General features: G+C 48.7%; 1 protein-coding gene across 6 annotated transcripts in view; it reads left to right on the forward strand.

The window, feature by feature from the left end:
- The first annotated feature begins 3457 nt into the window (after window positions 1-3457).
- The window catches only part of CHD9 (chromodomain helicase DNA binding protein 9), a 217198-nt gene continuing 208582 nt past the window's right edge, over window positions 3458-12073 (forward strand). For 5 of the 6 annotated variants that reach the window (XM_032424383.1, XM_032424391.1, XM_032424393.1 and 2 more), the window contains exon 1: window positions 3458-3545. The gene's annotated coding sequence lies outside the window, so the exon portion shown is untranslated. The remainder of the gene's footprint in view (window positions 3546-12073) is intronic. The other variant, XM_032424385.1, reaches the window with a different exon arrangement.

Raw genomic sequence — 12073 nt, forward strand, 5'->3', positions numbered from 1 at the left:
AAGGGAGCTGGAGACATAACCAACCCATTCTCCTCCCTCCCTCTGGTCTGTCCCAGGGTTCTCACTGGCCAAATGCAATTTGAAGCCAGTGGGCATAGAAGCCTTTGGTCCTGCCCATCTAGGTCAGCCTCCCAGAACTAAGAGCAAGGTGGAGAACAACAGAGAGTGGATGTGGAAAGGCAAACAGACAATCTAGCACAACCAATGTGGATGCTGCTCTCTAGGGGCACTGAATCTGTTAGGGGAGGCAATATCTTCGCAGGGATTAAACTATGAGGTAAGCACTTTTAAACAGGGAAAAGGTTACACTGGAAAGAGAGAATAGGGGAGGGCTTCCTTGAGCTAGACCTAGAAGGATGAGCAGAATATTAGCCGGCAGAAGGAGGGAAAGGACATCATGGCCAAAATGAAGAAATGCAAATCCCTCCCGAGAAGTTCAGTTCAATTCACTTTCACTTATGAAAAGGCAGCTAATGGTCATGGTTAGAAGCACTGATTTCAGCATGAAAGGAACCTGGGATTGAATACTAACTCTACAGTGTACATGCTGCGTGACCTTCAGCTAGTTGCTTACCATTTCTGACTCTTAGTGTCCTGGACTTTGGGAAACCAAAGAGATAGTACATATATTTTTGCCATGGTACCTCATAACATCTGGCAGGCTTTGCAGGCACCAGAAAGTGACCAGACTTACTCCTGCCAATCATAGACACAGTGCGACCCCCCCAAAGTCAAATTGCCATTCAGTCCACGGGGCCAGCCTGCCAAGACCAAGTGTCTTTGGTCTCTTTAGCATTCCTGGCTCCTTCCTTCTCTAACCCTCCTTTGCCAGGGTCTTGACACCACCCTGCCCGTGCCCCCACTACCCCCATGTGTGGGTTCTTGCCTTTTGGATTCTCACCCTCTTTAATGGAACATCACTCAGGAACATACATATGCCCTTTCCTACTAAAAATAGGTTGCATCTCATAACATAACTACGAAATTATTTAAAACACAAAATAAAACAAAATTCTCCCTTTGAAGGAAAGCATGGATAGAACAAGAGGACAAGAGGGATAAAAATGAGAATCCTTTGTCTATGCTGTCCCATATCTAAAACACAGTGTCCAGCACATGATAGGTGCTTGACAGACAGTAGCGAAGTACTCGAAGGTAAGTATTCTGCAGTTGGGCAATCCAAACCGAAATCCCAGACACACCATTGGCTCTCATCCACCGAGGGCAAATTACATCACGAGTGTCAGTTTCTTCACCTATAAAATGGGAAACCTAATAGTGCCTACTTCACAGGAATATTGTGAGGTTTCAAATCAATAGTCAATCTGAAATTCTTAGCGCCTAAGCCATCACCAATAATAATACTTCTGATTATTATGGACGCTACCTCTACCTGTCAAACACTGTGCTGTCCCTCATGGAGACCCCCGATGGAGAACCCACTGAGAAAATGGACCCGTTGATAACTGCAGTTTCTGAAACACTGTGATTCGTGGAAGGAGAAAAACAGCAGGAGAACTCAGAGGGAAAGTCCTTAGAAAAACCTTTAACCTTATCAGGTGATACCTGACGTCAGAATCCCAGAGGTAGTGATCTAGGACTTTGCCCAGGCATGCTCTAGGGCACAGTGGGGTGAGGGGGAGGGAGCTCTTGCAAGGACTGCGGCAAGAACGATCTGGAAATGACTCAGAGACACTTTAAAGTGAAAGAATGGAAAATGTCCCTGTCAGCACTTCTCTGACCCATTCACCTTCACCAGAGCACCAGCCTCTCATGTGTAAGCTGGGGCCGGGTTCTATCAGTCACACACACACATACCACCCCTTGCCCTTCCAGGTGATATCTCCTCCTTCTCTTCCTCTGCCCCTGAAGGTCACTTGGACCACATTCTATCAGTACAGAGAGGCCAAAGATGAAGTAGGCACTCACACAGGTCAGAGAAATGGCCAGGATAAGAAAGCATTTCCCATACAGCCTTGCAACACTTGTATCCATCACCAGGCCACTCTGCCTTGGGTGCCCCATACATTGACTTTTTGTATGGTAAGTCCTGTACTTATCCTGTGAGGAGCTCCATTCCATCGCCCTGCATTTTTGTGTGTGCTGAAAGTGTTAATTTGTGACATTAAATGTGAATTCAATGAGGACAGAGATTTTGGGGTGTTCTGCCCGTTGTTGTAGCCCTCCTTTGTAGAAAGGTGTCTGGCGCGTAGTAGGTGCTCAGTTAACGTTTGCTGGGGGAAGAAATAAATGAAATGTAAACACTTTAACTTGTCCACCATCTTTGTAACCCTGTTTTGGCATGTCTTCATAAAAAAATAATAAATACTGGAAGCCTCAGGAAAGAGAGGCAGCTAGGGTCCCCACTACTCTCAAAAGCCTGGGGCACCTGGGTGGCTCAGTCGGTTAAGCGTCTGCCTTCGGCTTGGGTCATGATCCCGGGATCCTGGAATCGAGTCCCCTATCGGGCTCCCTGCTCTGCGGGGAGCCTGCTTCTCCCTCTCCTCCCCACTTGTGCTCTCTCTCACTATCTGTCTCTCTCTCTCAATAAATAAGTAAAATCTAAAAAAAAAAAAAAAAAAAAAAGAATTTAAAAACAACCACCAAAAAAAAGCCTGATGGTGGGACTCCCCTGGACATTGCTTAATTATCAGCTAACAGGTGCTCAGCCTAGGGCAGTTCTATTTTGCCCCCCTCCCTTTCCCAGCCTCCCCAACCCCCCAGGGGTTAAGGGGTGGCTACTGGCATTTAGTGTCAGGGGGTCAGGGGAGGTTAGATGTCCTGAAGTACCAGGAAAGCCCCAACCAAAAAAAAAAAAAAAAAAAAGCCATCAGCAGCCGGGCCGAGAAAGATGACCCGGTTTGCCAACCTCTAAGGGACCTGACTGTGTCTCCCAACTCTACACAGGGTCTGACACAGACTGGGGGGGTCTAATAAACCTCAGCCAAAGAGAGGGGAGGGAACAAGGTAGGAAGGAGGGCAAGGGGGTGGGGGGTGGTAAAAAGAAGAAGGGGTTGGTGGGAACGGAAAGGCCTCCCTGGGCTTGAGAGAAACCCAGTCCCTTGCATCTTCGGATGCTCCCAGATTATTTCAGAAAGAGGCTGTGCCAAACTGGGACGCACTAAAAGCTGTCGGCTGAAAAGACAGATCTCTGAGTGCAGCCAGGAAAATCCCAGGATGGCTCCCAGGCCAGGAGCCAGGGCCTGGCTGGCCCTCGCTGCCCCCGAGAGGAAGTTCAGCAAGTTCGGGTCCCAGCGCCCTCTGCGGAGGGAAGGTGGCGCGGGGCGGCGGGGATCAGCGCCCGGGGTTCGCAGGCGCGCTGGCCAGCCGCCCACGTGGGAAGGCCGGCTGCATTTCCGCCCGGGGCCGCGCTCGCTCCCACCTCCCGGCCGCGGCCCCCGCGCCGCCTCCGCGCGCCCGCTAGGTGGCGCCTGCGCTCTAGTGGGCGCCTCTCCGGCGCCGGCGAAAGCCACGGCGGAGCCCGGCGGCCGAGCGAACCTGAGCCCCAGGATTCCGGGGACTGGAGGGCAGCGGCGGCAGCCAAGGTAGGATTCCTGAGCCTCGGGCGTTTCCCTCGAGCCTCTGCGGTCGGGGTGGGCAGCGCGGCGGCCGCCGAGCCCCGCCCGCGGTCCGCGCGCAGATCCGGAGAAGTCGGAGCGGCCACACGTGTTGTTGCCTAAGGGGACCCGGAGCCCTGCAGTCTCCAAGCTGGGCCTAGGGGCAGAGCAGAACCAGCAGGTCGCTGGCACGCAGCCGTCCTCCACTAGCCTGTGCCTCCGGAAAGCGTGCCCGAATTCCCCGAACGACAAGTCCGAAAAGGAGAAAAGAGTTATTGGTACCCAGAGCGACTACCCCTTTGCAGCCGAGTGCCGATAAGATCCAGAGAAGCATTCTCTAACTTGGCTGCACGTTGGGCTCTCTTGGGGAGATACCCCACCCCACCCCACCCCCAGACTCAAATGTAAGTGGTCTGGGTTGGGGCCTGGACATTTGGATATTTAAAAGCTTCCCAGGAGATTGCAATTAGCAGCTAAGTTTGAGGACCCTTGATGTAAGGTTGGAGATGTAAGCCCCGAATGCTGATTCTTCTTCTCTCACCCCCCCACCCCCGCCTCTCCTCCTTCTCCTTCCTGCTTTTGAAGCAGGAAATATCTCTGCCTTTGAGCTGTCAAACCCAAGATAACAAGCCAACACCTCCCCTCCAATAGGGCTGGTTCTGAAAGCGTTAAACTCAGAAGTGGGCAGGGAACAGAAAGACACTGATGTGGAATGTGAGAGAAGACTCTGGAGCTGCCCTCATCATTTTGGTAAATGTAGCTGAAGAGGCAGAGTAAGCGCCCCTGTAAGTAATAAAAATGATCCCATGTATTTACATAACAAGCAAAGTGGTTACCAGCATGGGCTTGGAGTCCCCGGAGCTAGTTCAAGAATTCATGGAACCATGTGTGGCCTCAGTTTCCCCATCTGCAAAATGGGTTTGAGGGTATAAACCTCTCAGAGTTGTTGTGGGAATTATTAACAATTAAAGGTCATGTTGCCTGAGGGTATACTTGTGCCAGGGGCTGTGCTAAATGCTTTCTGTGCATTGTCAATTTTGACTCCTCAATCATGGCCCACAAGATAGTCCTATAATTACCCCACATGGGTAGAAGAAGCTGGGCCTCAGGTCAAGGAACATGCTCAGGGTTATATAATTAACAAGAAGCAGATTCTGGGCAATCTGACTCTAGGGCCCATGTGCAGAAGTAATCTGCTGTTTCCCTCATTGAGAGAATGTAGAGAAAACACTTAGCACAAGGCAGCTCGTGATGCATTTTCCATTAACAACGGCTGTCATTGCTGCCAACACAGCTCTTTTCACCGAACTGACTCATTCGTTCATTCACGATCTAGTCGTTATTAAGAGCCTACTATGTGCCAGGCGGTTTCCCAGATGCTAGACATAAAACAGTGAGTAAGACAGAGGTAAACTGGCTCTCAGTGAGTTCACACTCCGGTGAATGAGAGAAATGAGAACAAGTAGAGTGGATCCTCACTTTTTGCAGATTCTGTGGTTGCAAATTCTCCGACTCGCTAGAATGTATGTGTAACCCTAAAATCGATATCCACAGCGCTTGTGTGGTCATGCGTGGACATGGGCAGAGTGGCCGAAAATTGGAGCTGCCCAACATGCACATTTCCAGCTGAGGTCAACACAAGGCAACACTCTGCCTTCTGGTGTTAGCTCTCATACAGTAAACAAGTGTCCTTTTTGTGGTCTATTTCATGCCATGTTTGCTGCATTTTTGTGCACTTTTTTTTGTTGGTGATTTCTGTTTAAGATCGCCCCCAGGCATCATGTTCAAGTGCTGTCTAATGCTCCTAAGCATAAGAAGGTTGTGATGTGCCTTACAGAGAAAATATGTATTTGATAAGCTGTGTTCAGGCATGAGTTGTAATGGTTTTGGCTGTGAGTTCAGTATGTCTGAATCAACAATGTATATTAAGTTAGGGGTCTTTAAACAGAAACACACATAATACAGGGTGAGGTGTTGATCTGTTGATGAAAATATGACCAGAGGCTCCCAGAAACCTAACTTTAGGTTTTTCCCCTAGGAGCAATGGTTCAGTATTTGCTAATTCCATATTCATGGCAACTTTATAGAATATAGCTGCTGTGAATAGTGAGACTCGACTGCAGTTAGACTTTACTGCACATGCAATGAAAGAATCAAGGTGGAGAGGCATAAGGAAGGGGCCTGCCTTAGATTGGGTGTCAGAAAGGTTAGAAGCGGCCAGGCACGGCGTGGGTGGGATGAGGAAGAAGTGTTTCAGGCAGAAAAAGTAGCATGTGCAAATGCCCGGAGGTCACCAAGGGCTTGGCAAGGTCAGGAAACTCAAGGAGAGCCAGTATGCAGGGAGTGTGATGGGCAAAAAGAGCAGAAGTGCAATAATAATAATAATATGCTGGAGACAGAGGCTGGAGCCAGGTGGCACTGTGTGTTTTGTGGGCAGGTCTCATTTCATCCGATTAGCACAGTAATCCTGGCAGGCTGGTCAGGATGGTTTCCCCCTCTCACAGATGATGAAATCGATGCCCTATGTGGTTAAATACCTTATCCAAAGTTACACAGCTGGTAAGCAGCAAAACCAACCTCTAGTACCTCCCTCTTAATCTAATGCTGAACAGACATTTGAGTATTGATCAGAGATCTTAGGACCTAGTCCTGGGCTGGAGATTTGGTTTGGCCTGTGGAGGAATCAGTAACTAAGTGGTTGCAGAAGCCATCAAGCATGGATGAAACTACTTGGGACAGTGCGCAGAGTGTGGAGGAAAAAAGTCCTCATGCCCTTTAAAAATAAAAATATTCCTGGGGCGTCTGGGTGGCTCAGTCGTTAAGCGTCTGCCTTCGGCTCAGGTCATGATCCCAGGGTCCTGGGATCGAGCCCCACATCGGGCTCCCTGCTCGGCGGGAAGCCTGCTTCTCCCTCTCCCACTCCCCCTGCTTGTGTTCTGTCTCTCGCTGTCTCTCTCTGTCAAATAAATAAATAAAATCTTTAAAAAAAATAAAAATATTCCTGCTATAAAACCATTAATGCCTCAGTGACAGAGTCCCAGTTGCCTGCAGGGGCAGAAGGAGTAGTGAGGGTGGGCACAAAGATGTAGAAAAAGGAAATGTGAAGGTCTGATCTAAACTACCCCCAAAATACTAGGTCTGGCATTGGGTCTCCCTATCGGCGGGGCAGCCAGGTCTCAATCTGCCTCTTGTCGCTGCAGGACAATGATCTTAAGCAGGGGTCAGCAAACCTTTTTCTGCAAAGGGCCAGATAGGAAATATTTTGAGCTTTGTGGGCCATATGGTTTCAGTTGGCATCTTCTCGCTTCTGTGGTTGTAGAGGAAAAGCAGCCTTAGAAGGTATGGAAATGAGTGTGTTCCAATAAAACTTTATTTATACTGAAATTTGGATTTCATGTGATTTTAATGTGTCACAAAATGTTATTCTTCTTTTGATTTTTTTAAAGCCATTTAAAAATGTGGGGCGCCTGGTTAGGCGTCTGCTTTACAGCTCAGGTCACCTGGGGTCCTGGGATCGAGCCCCGCATCGGGCTCCTTGCTCAGTGGGGAGTCTGCTTCTCCCTCTCCCTCTGCCACTCGCCCTGCTTGTACACTTTCTCGCTTTCTCAAATCAATAAATAAAATCTTTTTAAAAAAAATTTAAAAAGATAAAAACCATTCTTAGTTCATAGTTGCACAAAAACAGGCAGTGGGTCGGTGGGCTGTGGCCCATGGGCTATAGTTTGCCACATCTTTATCCGGAATCCTGAGACCTAAGGGTCGTAAGAATACTAAATGTCCGTCTAGCTAAATCTTTACCTGACCCATGAATCCCCGTTGACTGTTCTCAGCTATTTGAGCTCCCCCAATAAAATGGAACTCATTCCATTGCTAGAAGTTTGAACTATACCATAGTTGGGGTTTCCCCAAACCCAGATTTGGGTGTCAGACTTTACTGGGGAAGTGATCCCAGAGAGCCGAGGTGAGAGTGAGGTAGACCCTGGGAAGGGAGGAAAACCAATGAAGGACATGTTGATAAGCAAGTTAGCACCAGGGCAATGGCTCAGTCTTACTGGGGAACCCTTGGAGAGATTGTGTGTCCCATGAAGAGGCAAGGAAGCTGGGGTATTTCCCTCCCTCCTCAAGGCCTCCCCACTTCTGCACTCTCTCTGAGGTCCACATCACCCCAGCCAGAAAATGCCTTCGGGTGAGAAGAAGAGGTGGCGGGTGCAACTGGAAATGGTCCACAGGCGGCCTCCGGGGGCCGCTGACAAACATGGGTGCCCCACAAAGTGTTTCTGATTTGGGTTTTTTTTTTTAAGATTTTATTTATTTATTTGAGAGAGAATGAGAGAGGGAGAGAGCATGAGAGGGGGGAGGGTCAGAGGGAGAAGCAGACTCCCGGCTGAGCAAGGAGCCCAATGTGGGACTCGATCCCGGGACCCCAGGATCACGACCTGAGCCGAAGGCAGTCGCCCAACCAACTGAGCCACCCAAGCACCCTCTGATTTGAGTTTTTTAAGTGTGTGCTGCATACCCCTGGGGGCCTTGTGAGATGATTTGGTGTGGAATGGAGTCACGGAGCGAAAGGACATGAAGTCTCAGACTAGGATGGGTATTCCCTTTGTAAACTGCCTCTTTGATCCTGCCCTGCTGCTCTCTCTCCCCAGTCTAGGAGCTCCAGGCACCCTGGCCTTGTACTTCCTGGAACTTGCCAGACTCTCTTCTGACTATAGTCAACAAAAGAGGTCTTAGTAAAGTACCAGGCTAGCTTGTCTCCCTGTTTTTATGGAAAAGACAACAGTCCTCCAATTCAGGGCATTGAACGGGCAAGAGTGGTCAGCTAAAATTTAAGAACATTGTTGTGTTTATTTTTACAGTTTCCACCTATACATGGCAAGTGTTTCTGGCTCCACATTCACAGTAGTAATATAAAGTGTTTCCTTTGAAATACATTAACGGGGCGCCTGGGTGGCTCAGTTGGTTAAGCATCTGCCTTCGGCTCAGGTCATGATCCTGGGGTCCTGGGATGGAGCCCAGAGCCCAGCATGGGGCTCCCTGCTCATCCGGGAGCCTGCTTCTCCCTTTCCCTCTGCCCCTCACCCCACTCGTGCTCTCTTTCTCTCTCAAATAAATAAAAAAATCTTTAAAAAATAATAAAATAAATACATTTACATAATGTGTCTACTTAGAGAAAAATATGATAAAAATGATAGTTGCCACTTACTGAGCACTTAGTACGTGCTTGACGTTATTCAAAGCCCCTGACAGGCATAATTTAATTACTCCTCACCACAGTTGCATGGGTTAAGTCCTACTTGACGTGGGTACTATTATTAGCTGAGAAAACAAGCATAGGGAAGTTAAGTAACTTGCCCAAAGTTATATAGCCAGTAAGTGACAGAACTGGAAAGTAAACCCAGATTGTCCTGCTCCACAGTTTATGTTCTTTTTTTTTTTTTTTTTTAAAGATTTTATTTATTTGAGAGAGAGAGAGCCCTTGAAGATGAGCTGGGGGGAGGGGCAGAGGGAGAGGGAGAAGCAGGCCTCCCGCTGAGCAGGGAGCCCCAAGGATGCAGGACTGGATCCCAGGACCCTGGGATCACGACCTGAGCCATAAAGCAGATGCTTCACCGACTGAGCCACCCAGGCCGCCCACAGTTTTGTGTTCTTAATGGCAGGATGACACTGCTTCTCACAAACTTGACAAAAGAAAAAAGAAAAAAAAAGTGAAGATATTATTTGGCTTACTGATGGTGGAGGAAGCCTGCCATAAGAGGTTCCTCTTTCTCATCCAGCTGAAATCTGTTTCCCTGAATCTGCCACCCCTTGGTTGTCATACTTTCTTCTGGAGCCTCAGGGAACAAATCTGTCCCCTTTTCATCCCTACAGTCCTTCAGATATTTGATGACAGGGAACCTGGCTGGCCCTCCCGGATCTTCCCTGTTCTAGATTAAACATTGCCAGTTCCTTCTGCTTCTACTCTATCATGTGTTCTCGGCATCTTCCCCCAAGCAAACGGCCCCTTTCTTCCTTATTCCTGTGTATCCCACAGAACTTATGATGTTGTTTTTGTTGCTGTACCTTTTTTTTTTTTTTAGGGCCGCTGCAGCTCATTCTGGGCTCAGGGTGGATGGCTGCGGTTGGGGTGATTGATGAGGCAAAGAGCAGCTAGATAATGATGTCCAGAGGGAGACTGTCGCTCAGAAAAAGCCCCCCAGGGCCAGCATCACTGGGGGGGGAGGGGGAGACGAGGTGGCTGGACGCTGGTCATGCTCATTTTTTGCAGGCCCGAGATGGGGCTTCCTTGGTGCACATGGAGCTAATCAGGCTGAAAGGGACAGACTAACCAAATTCACAGGAGCCTGGTAGGGAAGCCAGACCACAAGTATATTAAATCACAATGGGACAAGCACTGTGAGGCAGCCTGAAAAGTTTATGTCAGCCTGTCAGCACATTCTTTCATCGGTAGGGAAGCCCGCATGGGAAGCCAAATTCTAGTTAGGAGGTTGGTATTCACAGGACCAAGAAGAGGTAAGCAGGATGAATGATTTTAATAGCCAGGATAGCCTGAGATACTTGTATTCTCTGGAGGATACAAAGGTCCATGGCGGCAGCTCTGCGGACCTTAGTCCTCATCCCTGTGCTCGTGGTAGACGTGACTAAAATCAGTGACCAAATCTTTGCCTTCCTCCCGCTCCCTGGACCAACCTTAAGATCCTTATCAGGAAGGCGCCTGGGTGGCTCAGTCGGTTAAGCGTCTGCCTTCAGCTCAGGTCAGATCCCAGGGTTCTGGGATCGAGTCCTGTATCAGGCTCCCTGCTTCTCCCTCTACCCTTCCCCCCTGCTCGTGATCTCTCTCCCTCTCTCTCTCAAATAAATAAATAAAATATTTTTTAAAAGATCCTTATCAAGTGGGTATTCCAGGAGGCCCTGGCCAGCCGTCTGAGCTGCCCCTAATGCTCAAGAGTTTCCAGAAATCCCACTGCTCCGGGCAATGGGAGATAAGATAGACTCTCAGAGACTTCTCTTTTGTATCATTTTTGCTGAGCTCCTCACCCTTCACCATCTCCGTCTACCTAATATTTCTTCGGCTTACGTTAATACAATTGGCCTTTTTTTTTTTTTTTCTTCTCATTGTCAAGTCTTGATTTGATTTCCAGGCCTTGCTCTTCCTGCTTTGTCCAGAGGCACATCCTGTCCTGTCTTAAGAACTTCGGCAGATCAGTAATTACAGATACTGTGTGTGGATTCCGCTGATAATATTCTCCCCACATTTGGGGGTGACTTGCTGTATACCTTCCAGTAATAACTTCTTGCAACTGAGAAGCGGTTTTCTGGGTTGCTGAGCTCTGTTCTAGAACTGGCAGGATCACAGTGTTACACCATTAGTACTGTTATCATTCGTTGGTGCCTGGGACTAGATGGGTCCTGAAGAGGCAGCTAGGGCACCAAACCCAAGAGATCATTGAGTTTGCTGTTACGAGCATTGATTATGCTTCTCTTAGTGTTGGGAGATGTATTATTTTAGAGCAAGCTGACTTTTTGCCAGCTTTGAGAAATGTGTGTTTTGGGACGCCTGGGTGGCTCAGTCTGTTAAACGTCTGCCTCTGGCTCGGGTCGTGGTCCCATGGTCCTGGGATAGAGTCCGGCATCAGGCTCCCTGCTTGGCGAGGAACCTGCTTCTCCCTCTCCCTCTGCCTGCCACTCCCTCTGCTTGTGCTCTCTCACTTGCACTCTCTCTCTCTTTGACAAATAAATAAATAAAATCTTTTTAAAAAAAAGAAATGTACGTTTTGTCCAGGGCCTCTCGTCCCACCCATCTGAAGAAACTTGACTTCCCTAAAAGGGAGATAAAACGCATACGGAGAATCCGTGGCACCTGGGGGCCACTGCGGGAAGCCTTCTTGAGATCCTCCAAAGGAAAAGCGGGCCCTGCCCTCAGGGGCTGCTGGACTGCCCAGTCTGAGAGGGGAGATCCAGTTCTCATACCAGGAAGACTGCCAGTCTGATGAGAGAGGCGCCATCCCTAGCCTCGGGGAGTCTGATGGAGGAGAGGCATACAGTATCCTTGCTGTGAACTATTTCCCCACCCCTGAAGATATCACTGTATCTGCGGCTTCTCTTAAGTCAGTCAACAGGCAGGGAGGGGGGCCTGCTTCATTCACAACTCTAATACACTTGTGCAAAGGCACAACACGGGGCCACAGCTTCTGAGGGTCAGGCTGGGGATTTTTTTTTTTTTTTAGATTTTTATTTATTTATTTGAGAGAGAGAGACAGAGATGGCGAGAGAGAGCACAGGAGGGGAGGAGAGGGAGAAGCGGGCTCCAACCCAGGACTCTGGGATCATGACCTGAGCCAAAAGCAGGTGCTTAACCAACTGAGCCACCCAGGTGCCCCAATTTTTTAATAGACTTTTTTAGACCAGTTTAGATTTACAGAAAAATCGAGATGATAGTCCAGAGAGTTCCCATATACCCCACACCCAGTTTCTGCTATTATTAAAATGAACAAATGTGCTATGGTACATTTGTT

This window comes from Phoca vitulina, unplaced genomic scaffold (genome assembly GCF_004348235.1).
Source record: "Phoca vitulina isolate PV1807 unplaced genomic scaffold, GSC_HSeal_1.0 scaffold30, whole genome shotgun sequence".
Taxonomy (NCBI): domain Eukaryota; kingdom Metazoa; phylum Chordata; class Mammalia; order Carnivora; family Phocidae; genus Phoca; species Phoca vitulina.